This window comes from Pan paniscus, chromosome 5 (genome assembly GCF_029289425.2).
Source record: "Pan paniscus chromosome 5, NHGRI_mPanPan1-v2.0_pri, whole genome shotgun sequence".
NCBI classification, from domain to species: Eukaryota; Metazoa; Chordata; class Mammalia; order Primates; family Hominidae; genus Pan; species Pan paniscus.
The window spans coordinates 96,526,342-96,533,470 of NC_073254.2; positions in this window are offsets into that span (position 1 = coordinate 96,526,342).

Genomic DNA, 7,129 nt, shown 5'->3' on the forward strand with positions numbered 1-7,129 from the left:
GTTAATCCAAAAATTGTATTTTCAGACTAGAAATTGGTATAAGGCAGAGCAACAATTTTAACATTTATAAGCCCTGCTCTTTCATTTGTTCTGAGACTGACTTTGTCCACTAGAGTGATGGATTTTCAGCAGCTTTCCTTGAAGCCCCACTTCACACACAAGCCTTGGGGCCGGTGGCAGGAGAAAGCTGGGGCCAGATTAGTGGCACAGTGCCTTCTTCTCTACCACACTCAACCGAAATATCTCTCCTTTTGTTTTATTTACATGTTGAGCTTCTGAGTAAGATTTCATCTGGGAAAATAAACTGAATAGAGCATGTTATTACAAAATAATTTTAAAACCTCTGCCAAAGAAGGTGAATAACACTTAGGAAGTAAATGTGATACAAAACTGCCTAAGAGCATAATTTACCTTTGGTTCTGGCTATCTTCTATATGGCCTGAGTACTCTATTCATTCCATGTACAAACTGATCAACACTTTTGTCATAAAACTATGACTCGTCACACTCAGAATCTTCAAGGGCAATTCCTATTTATAATAAAATGGATCCAATATTTACCTTCTGCAATAATTGTCCAGTGAGTCCCTTTGAAACTTCTGCCTCACTTGGGGTTGAGAAAGGCTGGATTCTTCATGTTGAGTAGCGTTCTAAATGATACTTTTTTTTTTCCTGAAATCTTAAGTAGGCACAGTACGCATTTTATTCTGCTTATCTTTGCATTTTAATATCCACTATAAATTTAATATAGTTATATATCTATATTATCAATGTTAAATATCTAAAATGTGCAAGTGCATAGAAGTGACTCAGATCTTGTTTATTTCTATTTACTTCCAGTGCTGCTGATATCTCACTTGTCACTTGTAGAAGACATTGCCTGGTTTTTGTCTGACCACCATTCTTTTTCTCTACTACTGGAGATAGCAACACCCACCCCACTGGGGAAATGCTCTGCCTCCTCTCCATGGGTTTTAGGGAGGAGAGTTTCAATACAGCCCTCTGGAACATGGCTGAGAGTGAGTCAGCTGACCCAATTAGCTAAACAAAAATGCTCATGTAGGATTTATACTTTATTTAGAGAGAAATAAGTTCTTTTTCCTGTGGGCTTTATTAAAGTGAGATGAGGTGAGTCTCAGTAATTGTAGAATGTCCTTGGTTACCTCTAGGTTTGCTGAGCTGTTGCTGTCTGTTGATTTATATACTCTCATAATAATATTCTTGGGGGTGGCAAGAAGTGTATCTCCCTGGAAGGGTGCCTGTAGCATGACTCTACCCAGAAAAAAAGTAGTTTCTATAAAATAGATGATTTCTGTTTCCAAGATTTTCAAAATTTTAGTCTTCCCATTTCAAAACACTGCCATCTCTTCTTGTTGCAGAAAATGTATGAAAACTAAAACTGAATTTGATGATGGATTGCCGTTCCCAGAGATTCTGTGGTTGATAAGAAAACCAAGCATTTAACATGCTTACCTTTTAACTCTTTCCTGTTTGTGATGTACTGAATAAATTCACACAAATTATTACAATATGCATCCTAAAAAATGTCCACTGTAAAATATATTCTTTTCTTGTAGCCTCTTTGCTTATATTGATTCCATGGGTCTACCCTATAAACATTTGCATTAAATATAACTATTAATGATGATCCATATGAACTATTCTAATTGTTTTACCTTCATGAATCTTCTTTCATGAAAATATAAACATGGCTACCCTTAAACTCAAATATCTCTTTCATACCTTGTGAGTTAGTTTCTAGCTTTCCATCAATGCACATCGAATAGATTCCTTTTCACTCCCTGACAAGTACAGTGAGAAAGAAAAATTAGAGCTAGGGGTGAGACTGAAGTCATCACTATCCAAATGACTATCCAGGAGAGAAGATAGCTGGGAAATAGGTCATCATTTTGGTTCTTATTGTTTAACTTGACTGAGTCCTACTTCTCTTCATCCCTCAAAGACTATAGTCATTGAGATAAGACATCATTTTGCAGAGTGTATTTTGTTAATAATAAAAATAAAGGAAAGCTTTAGGGGTTTGTTTATTCTAAAGTCACAATCAAAATAATTTAATTGCATTACTTCTCTAATCATTGACTGCTTCTCTTCTGGTACAAGGGTAGGTAAACTTTGTAGCAAACCTAACCTTGCCTACAAAACTTGGGATTGCTCTTCACTACAGTAATTGCTACCCCTCTGCTTAGGACATCCCTTTCCCACTCATCAGGCAAAGGGATACCAAAAGCTGGAGGGAAAATCATCTGTTATATCAAGAAATTTTGGATTTATATATGGTGTTGAAATCTGAATCTCAGGTGCCTTGACATGGCACATGATTTAGACTGTTAGAAGAAAAACTTCAGCTGAATTAAATTTAAAGGAGTTTAACTGAGCAATGAGCAATTTCTAAATTGGGAAGCCCCCAGAATTACAGCAGATTCAGAGAGACTCCAGGGATGCCTCATGGTCAGAATAAATTTATAGACAAAAAAAGGGAAGTGATGTGCAGAAATCAGAAGTGAGGTACGGAAACAGCTGGATTGATTACAGGTTGATGTTTACCTTATTTGAACACAGTTTGAGCACTCGGCAGTGTATGAGAGGTTGAAGTATGGCTGCTGAGATTGGCCAAGGCTCAGTTATTGTTACAAGCACATACTCCTAAATTAGGGTTTCAATCTTGTCCACCTATTAAGTTAGGTTGTGGTTCATCCACAAGGACTCAAATATAGAAGTACAGAGTCCTTCTCAGGTTATATTTAGTTTACTTTAACAAGACTAAAAAGTTATAGCATTTCTCTCCCACTGACAATCATTACCCAAGAAAAGTTTTCGTTTGAATGAGGTGGATCAAGCTAAAACAATTATGCATATAGTTTAGCAATTAATTTAGCTCCAAGTAAGTTAAAGAACTAACGGGTGTTCAAAAATAGATTTATAAAGATATCACAATATCCAAAAGTATTTATGAATTATTTTGTAGTGAATTTTCCTATGTAGACCTTTACTAAAATTTACTTAGATAAAAAGACATTGAGAAACACATTTCTCAACCATAGGTAGAGGAAGAGCCAATTCCCACAATAAGAATTAGGAATTCTCACAAGTGATATAATTAGAGGAAGAAGTAGTAATCTTATATTTGCAGTTCAAATGCTGAAATGAGGCTGTTGTTGTTTGAAACCTAACTGTGGTGTATATTCTGAAAGTGTTCACATGTTACAGCAGTGTAAGGGCCAGCAAAGTTATTAAATACTTCAAGTATAAATGATATGGCAGCAAAAGGGGAACCGTCCCATGGATATGCCCAGCTGTCATTAACAAATAAGAGCTACAGATAGCATTATCAGATATTCTTACCAACACTATACATTGCTCACTGGAAAGCCAGCACAGGTCTATAATTATTATGTTCCATACATTGTGTTCAAAATATGTAATTATTTCTAGACCCATAGACAAATATGTACTGCAGCATTTAGAGTTGCATAATAAAAACTTTTTGAGTGTATAGTATGAGGTGAAATGTGAGCAAATACCATAAATATTTTTAGCTTCAGATAAGATGATTTTGAATTAGCAGAAAAAGGCAGTAGTGTTAAGCTCTATATTACTTTCTGAGGTAAAGTCATCTACGTGGTTTAAATGTGTCTTACTAAGGCAAATCAGATTTAATGTTTGCATTATGAAGAGGCAAAGTATGAAACAGAACAAAATTCTATCTAGTCTGTTAACTGCATTAATAAAAAACTCTACTTATGAGATAATCTATCTGATAATTTCATGAACCATTAAAAGTATTTGAGAGGTTTATCCGCAATATGCTTTTGAGGTCCTTTAACTTAAAATCTTTATGGGGGAGAAAATTTAATGTTCCTTCTGGTGAATTCTAAACTACTCCTTCTTCAGAATTCTGGGTCAGGTTTTACATTTGATTTTTATTGAGAATTGGGAAAGAAAGACCACCTTGTGTCACTCCTGCCTTAAGGGGGATAAAAACCCAGTTACCCAACAGGAGGGCAAGTTTGCTTTGTTTATCCCAGCTCTCACTGTGAAACTTTCAGTTTTAGGGGTGATTGTGGTAGAGGTGAAAATGGATCTTTATTTCCCTGTCAGGTGCCAAATACCTTAATTTATCTTTTCCTTTAACTTTTCCACAAAAATAAAAACCGTTTCATCAACGTGTTGAATATTTTAATCTTTTTTGAGACGAAGTTTCACTTTTATTGCCCAGGCGGGAGTGCAGTGGCGCTATCTTGGCTCACTGCAACCTCTGCCTCCTGGGTTCAAGAGATTCTCCTTCTCAGCCTCCCCAGTAGCTGGGAATGCAGGCACCCGCCACCATGCCCAGCTAATTTTTGTATTTTTAGTAGAGACAGGGTTTCACCATGTTGGCCAGGCTGGTCTCAAACTCCTGACCTCAGGTGATCCCCCTGCCTTGGCCTCCCAAAATGCTGGGATTACAGGTATGAACCACTGCACCTGGCCCAAAGTGTTGACTTTAATAATCAGTTGGAGAGGAGACATAGTGATGAAGTGTGAATGTGTGAAAGGTTGGCCTTCCATGCTTGTTTATAGTTTATAGGAGTGTGTGTAAATGGAAAAATGTATTGATGAGGACAAGAAGTGCAGGGGCTTCATAGTCAAGAGAACAAAGTAAGAAGGGTTTTGGTTTATCTTGTTATTCACTTGCATATATAAAATTTAGGAACAATTTTGGCAGTCTCCTTCTCAAAAGGGTTGTGGTACTTTGTTGTAAGAGAATTGCGTGTTGATGGCCACTTTGTATACACATGGATTTGGACGTTCCAGAGATTGAGAGATGGAAAGGTTCCCTTTAGAAGGGTGTGGACAGGGCCAGCAGTAACTATCAATTGTAGCTTATCTCACCTTTTTGTCTTCTTTTCACAGTATAATTTCAAACATGCCTCCTTCTAACATATTAAACTACTATTCCCATAGCTGAAAATACTGCAGTGATTTTCTCTGGAGGGTGAGGTAATCAGGATATTTTTACATTTTTCTTCCCTTTGTATAGTTCAAGTTCTTACAATTAGCTTATAATCATTTTATATTTAGAAAAAAGCAGTTTCTATCGAAAATGAAATAAAATGGATGTAAAACTAATCAAGAGAATCAGTGGTCTTCTAATGAGCTATTGAAAAGTATGTAAGTAATGAGAATTTTGAGACAAAGAGAGTATTTGGTATTAACTGATACGCTTTAGTTGGAGAATAGTATTTTGAATCAAGCTCTATAATAGAAGAAAATCTTCTGAGAGTCATTGTAAATGTGTAGTAGGGATAGTCACTCACCTGGAAAGAACTAAGGAGAAATGAGTGGAGAAAAATCAGAAGTAGGAGTAGCAAATGTGCCTCAGGCCCTTAGATGCTTATTTTGCTTATTTTTAATTTATCTATGAAAGGCAAGGGTTGATAGCTGGTCTGTGACATTTCCTCAAACCTCAGAAACATCTGAGAATTTGATGCGGAATTGAATCCTCCTGGAACTCAAACTCAAGGAATTATAGAAATATACCAGATCCACAATAATAGTACACCTACTGAGCACCTATACCTCATCCTAGGAACAGTTTATTGATTGCCAAATCAGTGTATCGATGAGAAGGAGCTCCACCAGAGAATGAGAGTAAGTCATGTATCCTGATGGGCAATGTGACTAGAAGTGCATAAATGCAGGGTACAGTTATATACCCTGAGGGGCAGTAAAAGAACTCATTGCTCATGGCTTTCTTAGGCTGAAGTGGCCTGTCTACACCCAGCCTTGTCTCCCCTGACTGCGCATGTTTAAAGTTCAGCCATGGGGCTTCTGCTATGCTGTGGATTTCTATTCCACATTGCCTGTATTGGCTCAATAATTTGGTACTAGGAGCAACATGTGTCTTTCACTGCTGCTGACTGAGCAGTGAGTGTTGCAATGTATGCCAGTGAGTCTATTTTGCAACTTTTAAATACTCAATTGTATTCAAAAATAGTCTTGGAAAAATACATTCAAGTCATAGTATAAGTTCTTCAGTATCTTTTGGGGGAAAAAGTAGCTGCTTTTACCCCCTTTACAAAGAAATCTGATGGCTTAATTATTATGATACCAAAAAACCTCTCAATTATAAAATCAGCTCTTTCTCTGAGATCAGAATATTTAAAAAAGCACACCATAAGGTACTGAATTTTATCAAATTGAGTGGAGACATTTTCAAACATTAGTTTTTGCTCTGACTAAATGTGTAAAATAAAGGACATTTTCAAAAAGGAAAATTATTTTCAATTTTATTCAGTCACTCAGAAGGAATCACAATGTACATTTTATAAATATCATTTAGTTTGTCTTTGCACTTGTCTTTTCAGGTAACTTTTACAGATAAAGTGATAAAATGTTACATTTCAATGGAAGCCTTGAGTATAATTCAAATAGGACAAAGTTGCTAAAATATGTGTTTTGAGAAATTTAGGACTTCACACCAAAAAAAGATAGGATAGTGACATATAGATAGGATAGTGACAAAGTCTTTTCTGAGGAATCCCAAACACCTTACATGTATTATGTCATTGTTCTCACAAATCAATATAGGGAAGCTGAAAGACAAAAAAAAAAAAAAAGTGGCTTTGCAGTATATATCACATGGGTTGGGGATAATACATATCAGGGTACAACATGTTTTTTTCATGATCTGAGATTTCAACATCTGCATTTTTTGATACAAAAATATTGTTTTTATATCCCTTTAGACCTTATTTTTATTTTATTTTGTAGAAATAGTATTTTAGGAATTATTAGAATAAGTAAAATTTCTAAAGACAACTTTCTAAAGACATTTCCTAAAGAAAATTTTTTTCTTTTTCATATTTTGTAAGGGATGTTTCTGAATGAGTAACAATAAACAAACAAATTCATTCTTATTGAAATTTAATTAAAATATTTTATACATAAATTCCTTTTCCCAGTGAAAGTTACCAGACTGGGCATATAGTTAAGAATTTTTAGTTGTCCACTTTGTGGACATTGATTCGATAATGTAGTTGCTGGGGTCAATAAAATGTTACATAAAAATTGAAATGCCACAAATAAGCTTTTTGTTGTACTGCAAAATAGATGCATTTTGAAAGTG